The sequence below is a fragment of the Pyxicephalus adspersus genome, chromosome 10, assembly GCF_032062135.1.
Source record: "Pyxicephalus adspersus chromosome 10, UCB_Pads_2.0, whole genome shotgun sequence".
NCBI lineage: Eukaryota > Metazoa > Chordata > Amphibia > Anura > Pyxicephalidae > Pyxicephalus > Pyxicephalus adspersus.
In genome coordinates, this window is record NC_092867.1 from 45,484,236 (window position 1) to 45,498,374 (window position 14,139).

General features: G+C 35.5%; 1 protein-coding gene and 1 long non-coding RNA gene across 3 annotated transcripts in view; one reads left to right on the forward strand and one right to left on the reverse strand.

Annotated features, from left to right (window-relative positions):
* The window catches only part of NRG3 (neuregulin 3), a 432,966-nt gene that overhangs the window by 103,956 nt on the left and 314,871 nt on the right, over window positions 1-14,139 (forward strand). The window lies entirely within an intron of this gene.
* The window catches only part of LOC140338826 (uncharacterized), a 90,956-nt gene that overhangs the window by 63,800 nt on the left and 13,017 nt on the right, over window positions 1-14,139 (reverse strand). The window contains exon 2 of the long non-coding RNA XR_011922332.1: window positions 6,158-6,273. This is a non-coding gene — a long non-coding RNA (uncharacterized lncRNA). The remainder of the gene's footprint in view (window positions 1-6,157; window positions 6,274-14,139) is intronic.

Here is a 14,139-nt window from a genome sequence, read left to right on the forward strand (position 1 = left end):
CCTGCCTGTGGGAACCTCATTTAGACAGATTAGGAAGTTTTAGCTGATTCTCAGCTGTGCTTTGTTGTTTTTATAGAGGTAAGCCCTCCTTGTACATCGATCCCCATTGAATATTTTGTACACATTTTTTTTAATTCCCCTTCTTACACAGTAGTCACCTTACTTTAGGACATATATAACATTTAAGTTTTCCACAACGATTCCCACCTTTCAACTATGTATTTCAAAGCTGACTTCCTGACACCAAGATGAGATTATGATAATAGAATAGGTTAGTTAATCCAAAATTCATAACTTTTTGTTTTGGACAATTAATCTGCAGAGTTACATTCCCGAAAATTCGAATTAAGATGTTTGCACTGTGTGGATATAAATGTTGGCATATTTCCTACACTTCTACTAGATATACGAAGACCCGGATAAATGAGAACCTTCACAGTCACACTTCCACTTACTTTTTTTCTAAATGACAATGGTCACCAGCACAGAATGTCTCCAGGGGGGACACAGACCTCAATAAAACTTGGCTGGGAGTCTAACTTCTCCACACTTCATCCAAAAATGTACTTTAAAGTATATGCTATTACATACACTGCAATGTGAAAGTCCTCATGTATTGTCCCCTTAAACTAAAATATTTCAAAAGAAATTGACTCATTTTAACACAATCTGCTTACTGTTGCTATACAGTTACTAAATAGAAAAAGGGACCAAACATCTTAAAAAAAAAAAAAATGCCTTCACCATTTATTTATGCAGATCAAAAAACGGGGCATGCTATGGGTCATGAAATTGGGACTGGGGAAATGGTGGGAAAGGAGTGAGGCAAATGAAGAGAAAACTTCCTTGATTCTGTAGGGAATTCGAAACAGGTCAGCAAATTACACCCAAGCAGAACTTTGCCACTAAAACACAACTGGAGTGGTTGAAAACCCAGGAAAAAGAACAATATTGTCCAAAAAACGGTAATGGAAGCCAAAGATCATTACATTAAATACCGATTGTAGTGTGAATACTTATGCAACCAACAGTTGTCTGCTTATTATTTGTTCCAGAAAAACATCTACATGCACATAGAAACTATGTAAAAACTAGTTTCTATATATATATATATATATATAAACTATATAAGGGGGCTGGTCTGCCTGCATCAGTAGTTGTTGTATCAACCACCAGGCGATATAAGGTCGACCACTTGTACCATAGTATCTGGCTGATTGCCAATGTATACATTAGTTACCGTTCACGATTCCCTCATAAGCATACTCCTTTCCCTTGTAGCTTTGTCCCTCGCTGTGATCACAATCACAGGATAGTCAAAAGTGAAAGCCCATTAGAGAACACAATCATTTTCACATAATTATCATTTTGATATGGTAATTATGTGGTGCGATATGGCAATGCATGTGGTGCGCTGGTCAGTACAGATGCCCATATCTACTGCATACCATTCAATTACACGCAAATACTGTAGTACTTGGCTGTCCAATGGAGTACAATGGATGTTTAGTAACAGTCACGCAGTACAAAATCCACATGCACATTATTCATAAATATACCACTAAAATATATCATGCATCATTTTTATGTGATGCATTCCTGCCTGATCCAACTATTTTCAGTTCTGGTTGTTAAAATCCTTGCCTTGTTAGCAATCAATAAATATATTCAATTATAATTTTATAAAATGTTGGCAGTAATTAGAATATCAAGGCTTCTATTAATTTCTCTTTGTTAAGTAATTTCCCTTGTTGACCTAGTAGTGGAGTGGTCACCCAACTAATTAATCCACTGAGTCATTACAGTTTGTTGGACAATATTTTTTCAGCATTAGTTCATTGCTGTACTGAGTGATGTTGCTGCCTTACTTCAGCAGTACCAAGACTTGATGCCACCTTCTTATGAGTAATTACCAGCCTGTCAGACCATGTTCACATAATCCTAGATAGGAGCCCAAGGTCATTGAATAGTCAGCTTCATTTTTTAACAAATGATGTTGATGTCATTTTGTAACCTCAATTTATCAGCTCTCTAAGAGGTCACTTCAATAGGCCACCCACAAAACTAGTATTTCCGGAATACAGTTTAAGCCTTTCTGAAAGCATTACTTTTTTTAAAGCATTGTGTATTAATTGGATAGTTATGTTTTAAATTACATTATGAAATTGTTTTTACCAACAATGTTGGCGATCATTTTCATAGGACGATTGGAAAAATCCAGTTTTTTTTTTAATTTTTGAAATATACTTTATGTGATCATTATAGATATAACAAAGCTTTGTTTGGAAAAACTAAACACTTGTTGTTTGGACAACAGCACACACGAATAAACCATGGTGCCAGGGAGAAATATGACATACTGAAATTTTACTGAAAAATTAGTCCTCACCTCTTCCTGTCTGACAGCCATAAAATATTGCATTGCTTTTAAAGCTCTGTAAATGGAGTTGAAATAAAATCGTTATGGAATAATGGGTGGATTTTCAGATTTTTGCACAGTTCTTACAAAAAAGGATAAACCTCAGACTGGGTAATAAAAAAAATGTATTTAGCAATATTACTATTAAACATGGACATTAATCATTTTATTTCACAGGTGGAAAGGTGGACCCTGTAGATATCACCCATACTAATGAAAAAAACTGTACTTCTCCCACAGATCTTCCATGTAGTAGGACATTTGGTACAGGATCCATGCTAAGTTGCACCATGTGTATCCATTCCTGCCAGACATATGCTGGAGCTAAGGAGGGTATAAAAGTAATACGATGCATGTATTCTGGAGTTGCCTGCAATTGGGATGTAGTACACGAAGTTCACCAAGTTCAAACCTGACTCCATCACCATACCATATCCAATAAAACCAATAAGAACTTCATCCTGATGCACTTGACCAATGTAATAAGCATGCGTTCCACACACATGAAAATTAATTGTGACCCTTCTGCAAGTCTTTTGATTTGCAAAAATAAACAACATAAAAATCAAAGATTTCTTAGAACCTAGTTTGACCTTCCACCCCTTCCTATTTTCAAACTAAGTTACCATAACAAACTTATCAACCTTTTTACCCCGAGGAATCAATAAAATAACTTTCAGGTGTCTGGGAACCCCTGCTAAAACCAATAAATGAGAAAAATTTCGACTACGTATTTTATCCTCCTTACAGTAGAGGTCAGAATGCCACCTTCACAGACACTGTCCTATTGGATGTTAGCTACACCTTAAGGAAAACCCGTGCAACTTTTGGAGGAATCCTAGGATTCCACAGAAGCTTGGTTAGGAAAAGGTGCCATATATCAGAATCTGCTTCTACTCACCCCAAAACTGCTGCACATCTCACCACACACTAGATTAGTGTTTTCCAAACTTTTAAGGGAACCCTTGAAATACCTTTCAGGTCTTCCGGGAATCCCTGCTACAATTCCAATATGTGCAACTCGCAGGACATTAGCGTGGTGGTCAGTAGGAAGAATGTGTCTTACTTTGCTGACCACTGGGAGGATTGTCACCTAATCTGACCTGAGAGTCACCAACTGCTCATTGCTCAAGGAACCCCTAGCAAACGTCTGGATAAACCTTGGTTAAGAAACACTGCACTAGATCTTCCTCGACATTGGTTCTCTAACACAAAACAAAAATATGAGAAATTATTAATATATAGTATTTATATAGTGCTGACATATTACACAGTGCTGTACAAAGTCCTTAGTCATGTCATTAGCTGTCCATCAAAGAGGCTCACAATGTAATGTCCCTACCTCAATAATATGTCTCTAATACAGTCTAAGGTAATTTATGAGAAGCCAATTAACTTATCTGCATGTTTTTGGAAAGTGAGAGGAAATGCACTCAAACATGGGGAGAACCTGCAAACTCCATGCAGATAGCGTCCTGGCCGGGATTCGAACCTGGGACCTAGCACTGCAAAGGGCAGAGTGCTAATATCTAAGCCACTGCGCTACCTGTTGAAATTAAGGACAATCTCTTTTAGAAATCTATGGGTGTAGGATATTCTAGGATTCTAACTTGTTTTTGTGTAGAAATCTGCAATAATTATAAAACTGTAAATATAAAATAAACACATGAATATTATGTCAAAAGCATTTATGAAATTATATATATTAGATAATCCCAGCTTAACATTCGCCTATATATATATATATATATATATATATATATATATATATAACTCAGCATGTATTCTGACAATTTGATAATTGAAATCCTATTACGTGGAAAGAAATTGCTGTGACAACAAGCAAAATAAAATGGGGCGACAACTATATGTGGCTCTTACGCCATACAATTTTAATACTGACATTTAAACATATCAAGACTCACCCCAGCAACTCATAAAGTGTACAAAAAGAACAAAAGAAATGCAATTTTAAAAGCATTTTTATAGATTAAAATGTAAAGTGCAATTATGTATAATTTATACGAGATATTAAAATGTTATATTTTGATATTACATTATCCTTCAACATTAATAGTTTGTCTTAGCTCCATGTGGGGGAGTGATAGACTGACAGTATTCTAATGGTTATATTTTTTATAATAACCACTCAATTCCAGAATGTTGCATTGCAGTACTTTAATTTAATTAATTAAAATAAATGCTTGTAGTGTGAGGTTTAATGAATACACTCATTAAGTTTATAGAAAAACTCATTTGCCATTTAGAAGAGAACACATGGCCACTCTACAATGTGTTGTACAAATGAAAGCATACAATTAATACTCCTACCAACACAATAGCTTGAAATTGCAATGAGGGAAGAAGTCCCATCCTTATTGTTGCATGTAAAAATCCATCAATCCCCTGCTTAGCATAGCCTGATGAATATTTCAAAACAATACTAAGGTCCTGGGCGTAAAAAATGGATGTTTCTAGCAAGAAGCATTTGAGCGTTTCAAAAGCGTGTGTTTTAGTATTCTGTTTGTTTTCTCTTTTTTTAATATGAAATTGTTCCCTGAAGTGGGATTGTTGTAAATCCAGTAGTGAGCTTTGTCTCAAAGGGACAATTAATTTGCAGTCTGGATTTCTGTGGGCAAAGCCTGTTCCTTGTTTTTTCTTTTATATTTGCAGAAATAACACTGGGCAGCAGACTAAACTGCACAGCAAGAAGGATGCTGGTCTTAAGCTCCAAGATCTTGTTTGCTGGCATTGTTAAACAGTATGTGTCTTACATGCAGTCAAAAAGCAGAATATAGCCAGAGCAGTAGGGTGTTATTGAACAACCACACAATATAAATTGCCAGACCCTCATATTGACTAAAAGGGACATTAAAAATGTGAACCTAAACAGCTATGGACAGTTAAGTTTTATATAGTGCAAATACCTAGTATTACAAGTTTTTTTATTAAAAGTTATTAAAAGTTACTTTATTTTGTGCACTGGGCCACTATTTTTATTCTATCCTAGACCTAAATGACATAGATACCTTCTGTGTATGTGTGGTATACATGTGCATTTGCTTTAGAGATCCCTTAGTTACTCAGACAGGCATCAGTTTATCGTACTCCACTTATACTACCACTTAGATCTCCTTCGATTTTTTTTTGCATTCTAGATTAAAGGGCTTTAAAGGGTGCCACATCACTCCTGAGAGGAAAAAAAACAGGGAGAGCGGAGCTAAAAAGGTAACTTCTTAAGGGCTGGTTTGAAATTTAGGGATGAATTACTGCACAGTGCCTGTGGCTAGGGAGGACAGTAAAAAATTTTTTAAAAGCTTGCTGTAAACATCACATAGATTAATCATTAACGGAACTTTTAAGGCATGAATCAACAACTAAATCAAAAATATTTATATTACAACAGCAAAATAAATAAAACAATTAAATTTGTTTAAAACACAGTCACAACCGTCATGCAGACAGCTTTACATCCATCAATACCCTTCAGAAATGGCTTCGGAAATTCAGTCATCTTTTTACTTCCAACAGATTTTTGAATAATGATTACCAAGAAAGATGAGCAAGCTAGGTAGGCTTGTATTCTTTTAATACTGGAAGGATTTTTTCATCAGTTGGATCTTGTAGGAGAACAAATGTGGATAATATGCTACCTTGCTCCTCTTTCTTGGTAATTGTTTAAGAATCTGTTGAAAGTAAAAAGCTATATTAGGTGCTTTATTCTAAGGGTGTGCTTACCTCTTCACTGCTGTTCAGGCTCGGATGCCTGCAGCCATTTCTGTAGGATGTTGTATGATGCAAAGCTTGCTTGATGACTGTTATCTCGGTTTACTGCTGAGGAAGTGGACTTGGTTCTGTGAAACGCGTCAAGAAAAGTAAAATTTTAGACAAATTGGCTATGAAAATACAATTGTAATACAAATGAGTTCTGTTTTAAACTAATTTATTATGTTTTTTTGTTTATTTTGCTGTTATATAATAAATATTGATTTTGATTGATTAGTTGATGATTGATGCCTTAATAGGCCTACTAATGATTCATGTTTAAAGCGATATTTGATTTGGGATGAGGCATTGTCATTGTTGGGATGAGGATATAGGGGAATGGTATATTTGTATTGGTTTTTAAAAGCTTGTTTACCGCTTAAGTGAACATGTGTCCATGCTCTAAATCCTAAATTATTTGCATACAAGCAACAAAAGTACTTTAAATAAGCCAACATTTAGAGAATTCATGAATAAGTTTGTGCACAACCCAAGCACTGAAATTACAGCTTCTCTGTTCCTATTTTTTATGGGTATTCTTATTTTCTCCTAGCCTTGTAATATAAAAACTGCAGACGCTTGTAAACTGTTAGAATCTATCTTAACGAAACTCAACCTATGAGTCTTTATTATAACCGTTGAGTACATCCAGTAACAGAGGTCAGTGAGTAATGATCTGTTCTATTTTTATGTAAAATAAACTTTAATATACATAGTCTAATGATGCACAATAGGCCATCGTGGTAATATCTTGGCCACAGTAATTTGTTTTTATAAATATTAAGATGGAGAGTTCAGATAAAATTGCTAATGTTTCTGCAAACTAGTAGACTGCCTCTCACTAACTTGACATTTATTAGACTGGCTGTACTACTGTTGGCTAGTTGTCTACATGCAACAAAGAGTAGAGGTAGTCACCGGGTTACATATGAGATAGGGACTCTAGGTTTGTTCTTAAGTTGAATTTGTATATAAGTTGGAGCCTAGACATTCATTAACTTCTGGAGCAAGCTGTGCTTTGATATGCATAAAGAAACAAATGCAGAGTTTGTCTTTAAAGACTTAAAAGATGCAACAGATCAGTTCAGCTCTTAAGATCACCCACAACATTAGTTATGTTTAGCAAAAGATTTCTATTTCTATAAGTCATGCAAACTGCCCCATCCAGGTTCCGTCCTGGTTCGGATGTTGGATGTCTTTACCTCGGGGACTACCTGTATTGCCTATATGGACAAAAAGCCTCATGTATAATAAATGACGTCCTACCTTAAGCCAAGTCCCCTAGACTACAGAATCAGTGGTAGCTGGAGTCTATAGGTGGAAGGCTTTGTCACCATCCTATTACTTCCCACTACAATGGGTAAACACATCCCACCCAGCATATTTCAAAAGGAGAAACAAACCCATAGCATCATGTGAGGTTAACATCTTCAGAACAAAATAATCTCAATTAATAAAGCTTCATGAAACCTAAAGGTCAGATTAAAGTGAAAACCAAATGAATTCAATAGAATTTGTTTGCAAACCATTGACTCTTGCAGTTGAAGGATGAGCAGTGGCAGTTCACATTTTTCTTTCCTGTCATAGTTCAAGTTTAAATCCTTGGTCCTTACTTTGTTCATATGTCATGGGCTAACCATGCTTGCCCGTGCTGGAGCAATGAACCACTGAAATGTCTCAGCTTTTAACATTGTTAGCATAGACGTCATACAGAAACATAAAAGATTCTACAAATGCATTCAGTATGAGAACAGTAATCCATTATATGGAAATGTATCCGACTTGCTAAAGAGAATACCAGGAATACAAATCATATATTCTTATGATAAACTGTGACTCTGTTCTATGTCTATACAAACATTTCTTGGTTATTGTCTGTGATTTCATGAATGAATGTAATGAATTCCTACTTTTATTTGTATTCAGCTGTGACATGAAACAGGTGTCCGTATATTGTGTAGCTATGTCATTGACAGTTAACATTTTTTATTCCATGTCAGAGACCTCTTTATTCTTCGTTAGTATGGTAAAGAGCACAGTGAAATCTATCAACTTCTAGCTAAAAATCAGAAGTCATCTTTTATTCTTCTGACTGTGGAGAGGTGTTATTAGATTGGCTGCCATGGTTGTTTTCACTGTGAAAGTCATCTCTCTTCAGTGCGTTGTCAAAATACAATACCTGGTCAAAAAAAGTCACACACTTGAATATTTTGCTTAGATTATGGCATTGGCCATGGTATTATGCATTTATGCAGTTTATGCAATATCACATTATTTATTCCCATTAAGAGTTGCATACATTTTTTTACCAAGATCTTCAATTGATGATAGGAGAGTCGGATCGCTACATAATGTCTTCCCCAGCATATCCCAAATATTCAGTTGGGTTAAGGTCTAGACTGGAATGTGGTGATCAACCTATGTGTGGCAATAATGTCTTACGCTCCCAGAGACTGATGAATACTGGCAGATTAGGACACCTTAGAGCCAAAGGTGTAGCATTGAAGATGACTGATGTGTACCTGTATTGGTCATTGGATTTCCTAGTAGTAATAATGGGTTTGGCCCCTCACACCCTCTGCACCTTGGGTAAGTAGGACCATCAATTACATTAAAAAATTAACAGTGTAGTTTGAAAATGACAACAGAGACTGTTGACCCAAGGAACATCAGATTGCCTCACGGGATCAGAAAGGAATTTTTTTTCCTGTTGATGCAAATTGAACCAGGCTTTATAAGTTTTTTTTTGCCTTCCTCTGGTTCAATTATGTCTATAGGGTTTTATCTAGGATATGTTGATTTGTAGTATGTTTACTTACCTAATGGTTGAACTAACTATATAACTTTGAATATGAAAATCTTATTTTGTTCACAGCATGTATAGTTTCTGTGGAAAAAAGTGGCACAAATACAGCAGCAAACGCATTTCCATTCTCTTATTTTTACGCTTACAGACTTTATTTTTAGTATAAGCACTGGAAGGAGCAGAAAGCATGGCATTTAATGGCAGCCCGGAAGCATCAAAGAAGTAAGCAGGCTGAAAAACAGAGCCCAGTTAACCTCAGTTAAAACAAGCTGCTTCAGCCACAGCGACACATCAGTATGGAAAAGGCGCGCTTCTGATATGGCCAAATATATGCGCATAATGAGCATTGTAAGAACATCTCAGAACCCAATTCAAATACAAGCCATTGCATAATTGTGTGACTTGCCTGTTTTTACAGAAAATCGTGAAAGGTTCCCAAAACTCTATTAACTCTTAAATACTACATAGTGTACCACAGATTGTTGATTTAGAAATGTTAACATTTCATTACAATATAAACAAAACTTTCATCTCCAGTTTCTATAGTTACTTGCAGTCTGCAGCAGTTATTCCTAGTTTATGTGTTTTTAAGAATATATTTCATGGAATTATGTCTATGGACAAATATAGAGGAAACAGTGAGAAGCTCCTCCTCATAATATAGCTAAGCCTCAGAGGGGTCTGCAAGTTCCCTTATAGCCCCTAAGGGATAAAAATAACATTTAAATATGCCTGGGGTCATCCTGGCATTCTTGTTTATGTTTTATATTTGATGGTGAGAGAAAAAATAATTTGAAGCTTGCATTTCAGACCTTTTTTTCTGCTGCCATCTTAACACCTTACACTGTTTTCTGTTGCATCTTCTATGTGCAGATATTTTAATTAGGTTGAAATCACGTACATTAAAATGCTTACCACTTTACGATAATGTGTGCAAAATCATGACTTGTAAAGGGATTAATGAGGTGATGCCTGATCAGTCAAATGTGACTATTCCGACACCCTATGGCTCTTGACATAGAATAGTGAGATTTAGAAACCTGCAGTGAGAAAAGTCATAGGCGACCATTGCTAACAAGAATTTTTGATAATTTTTGCTTTCTGGCTGTTATGTTGATCCACTGTTTCAATATGACTTGGCACAAATATGTAAATTTGGGTTTTTGACTTAGCTCTGATATGTTCGATGCAATATTCAGGGACTAAGAAAGTACTAAAGTACTGCAGCTGAAGATATAATGGGGACTTTTTTTTTTGTACAAGAAAGCTAGAAATGACAGCCTCCCTGTTTCTCCATTATAACTTTAATGTAAATGGTCAGTTAGCACTTAGGACATTCATTTCTTTAAAAGAAATGTGCTCACAAAACGAATTTAGGATCCTCTATTGATTTTTGGCACTCCAAACCTAGAATTATTCAACACTGGCTTGCAAACGTTTATTGACATTTTATTAAATCAAGGTATGTGGTATGTGTATATTCAGGAAACACTAGAACTAAAGAATATATTTTAAAGGTAACCTGCATCCTAAAGAAAACTCCCTTAACCATTCACCACTATATTCAGAACATACTTATCAAAGAAAGTAATTAAGACTTAAATTGGGAGATTATGTACACTGATATTCCTGACCTGGTTCTATCATGTACATCTTGTCGGGTTGGTGTTCTGATCCTTCTGGTGACTGACCCAGAATAAGTACACAGCTCAGGTGTGACTGCAACTACTGACACCAAAATATCAGATTTATATCCAGGGAATTATTATTCTTTACAATGATTTCAACAATGGCTTACTGTACATAATCCCTCAGTATCTGTTCATTTTATTAATGATAGTGGACAAAACTCTGGGAGTTTTGCTTCTGTTTGCTAGGCTTCGTGTCAAATAGTATCAAATTCCACACATCTGTCATTTGCCCGAAATAAAAGTTTCTGTCAGTAAATAGATTTGGAGTCCACAGTTTTTCTTTTTTTATTATTATATTTTTTATAATATAATATCCCCTAGCTTGATTTGCTAAACCATATTCTATACCTGTCAATGACAAGAATTCAGCAAATGGACAAACACTTGTGCAATGTGCAGCTCAGAGAATCCAGCCAGTGATAGTAGGCTGCCATCGGTCACTGGGTTCACTAAGTTTCTGTCTGTGCCTGTCGCAGGTATCATAGGCTGAAGTTTAACCATCTGATGTCAAGGACATTCAAGTAGAATTCAAGTTGGGTCAAGTAGATTTTTGCACAGTGTTCTGTGCATATGTGGGGGTCTTTCTATGACTTTTTGTTGCATTTAGTTGCTACCTAAGCACTCTAGAGACCAATTGACTTCAACAGGAATTCGATTTGGCTACCAAATCACCCTGAACATCATTTAGGGTCAATTCGGGGCAAACAGTCTGAAAAATAAACAAAGGCAAATTCAACAAACTCTAATGTTTGCATGCCCTATATAAAGCACAGGGCTATAAAATGTCTTCCCTCTCAAAATATTATTGTCTGGCTGCTTTTGTTTACAGTACTTTTGAGTTGCTGACCTGGATTTCTTCATATGAAAATCAAACAAAAGTCACATCTCACATTATTGTTTTAGGTAATGGACTTAACATATTAATGCCAAAGTATCAGCATGACAGTCAAGCAATGTCAGCCAATGCTTTTCTCTATGACTAGCTTCCTTTAGGTAAATATGCTAATTTTAATGCTCAAAATATATGCTGCCTTTTGCAGTGCTTGCTGAGAGTTATTAAACCTTGTTTATTACATTTGGTACCAATAGCACATTATGTGAGTACAATGGATCATTCCCAATTAATACCCCTAACAAACTAGAGGACATATTCTATCAACTTTGAAAAAAATACATAAAGCTACAGTCATGTTTACAAAATTCTTTAAATTAGGTACAGTTTTAGCTATTATGGGCTTGATTTATTAAAGCTCTCCAAGGCTTAAGAGAATACACTTTCATCGGTGAATATTGGTGAACTAATCGATCTGGGATGGATCTGGTCCAGGATTCAAAACATTTGCTAGCAAATAGCATGACTTTGAAGAAATCCATTCTGGGTTTGCTGGATCACCCCGCTGATGAAAGTGTATCCTCCCCAGCCTTGGAGAGCTTTAATAAATCAGGCCCTATGTATTAAATACTTTGATGATAGCAGTATAAATGCAGCTCTAGATTACTGGATGGATAAGTGTTTCTTTTGGAAATTGAAAAGTCAGTGCTGAATAAGGGATTACTGTGTATAGTAGAGAACACTGATGGACATGCTGTATACCTTTTATTGATTATCAAATCTGATTATATGTCTGTTTCCTTAGCTCTGACAGTATTAATTCTTGGTCTGTTCCCTATTTGTCACTGCTGGCTCATTTTCCTCTGACCCAGGTCCTTGTATTGGCTGAACTTTCTAAATCTTTCTTTTTCTATTTTCCTCTAAACCCCCACCATTTACTTAATGGTCATCTACATTTGACCCTTTAGCAACTCAATTTTTTTTCAGGTTTAAAACCATGGCGACAACAGCATCATAATTATGGAGATGGGGTATCATTCTGCTCCTTGGGCACTTCATTCTATCTACAACAGCTCTGGAACTTCTGATAGAATAGACTTTTATTCTGAGTGATCTTTATTCTGAATTTTCTGCCTAAATGTGTATTGTGGGTCACAGGTAACCAAATTACACATCCCTAATTCCATTACACAGAACACCACGACTGAAGGTTATAGGAGACTTGCAGAAAAATACGTAACATGTTTATTTATTTTGCAATCGATATATTTGTTTGAAAAATTAAAATAATCACCAAAAATTAAAAAAAAAAATTAAAATAATCACAAAAATTAAAATAATCACAAAAACAGAAATTCTACCAACTGACAGTCACAGAACATACATTCCTAGATTCCCCCTTTTAACTTGTACCATGTACCTCTTCTTCGTAATGCTTAATGCTCATTTTTCTCTTTCTTGGCTTCCTGATTTCTTAAAAAATAAGACTTAAGAGCAAAAGAAAGAAAATAAAAAAGCACTAGTATGTAATTTACAACGGTGTAGTAAAACGGTCAAGTGATTTCAAGATAATGATTTTGGAAAATGACAGGATCTGCTGTGCACTAATCAGCAGACAGACTAGGCCCCCAACTGAAACTGAGTCACAGCAGCCATGCCAGCAATGAAGCCATGAATGCTGCTGGTGTTTTTATATTTCAGCTAATTGTATTGGATTGTTTTTATTACACATCAAAGGAAATTAGTCCTGTCAAAATGAAATGACAGAAATTAAAGTGCTCTTCATGTTGCCTCACTCTTCTTTATTTGGATTACAAATCTTTACAGGCAGAATGTTTAAATAATTATCAAATATTCTTTTCTGTTAGAAAACTAATTTCCCATGAATTCAATTTGTGCTAAAAAAAAGTGCATATGTCTGTTTCAGGTATTAGGCTTTAAGTCATACTTTATCATTGTGAAATATTACAATTGCCTATTAACCACCGCCCACAAGAATAAGTATCAAACTTGTGTAGTAAAGGCCCTCAAACTAAAACTAAGGAACTGGCTGGAAAATAATACATATGAAAGTACGCCTTTAAAAAAAATACTTGGGAATTTTAAAGTTTTCATTTTTCTCTAGAAAAAAGATTAAAGGGCCTGGATAGGGCCATGCATATTTGTATTTCTATTTTTTATGAGATCCAGGCCCGGAGGGTCCTGGAAGAAATGGGTGGGCCAGGCACTCTTCGCTTTTTTCAGGCCAGAAATAAGTTTGGTGCACCTAGCTATTTATAAAAAGGTTGCAAAAGTTGCAGCCTAAGGTCAGGTGTGGCTCAAACAGAAAGGCTGTGTAATGGCTACATTTTGCATTTTTGGCATGCTGTGAATGACATTGATCATCTGCAAAAGAAAACCCTGGATTTTGTGTGCTGTAATTTTTTTTTATAAATAAAAGTGGCCAAACTTACTGAAATTGAAACAATGTCTGAATACCTCTCTGCAGTGAGTGTATTTGATGCTATTCTCCCACGATGTGTAAACTAAAAGAACAAGCAAAACAGTTTGATATCTATCAAAAAATTAGTATGTTATTGTGTTCTTCAGTCCTCACAATATATATATATATATATATATATATATA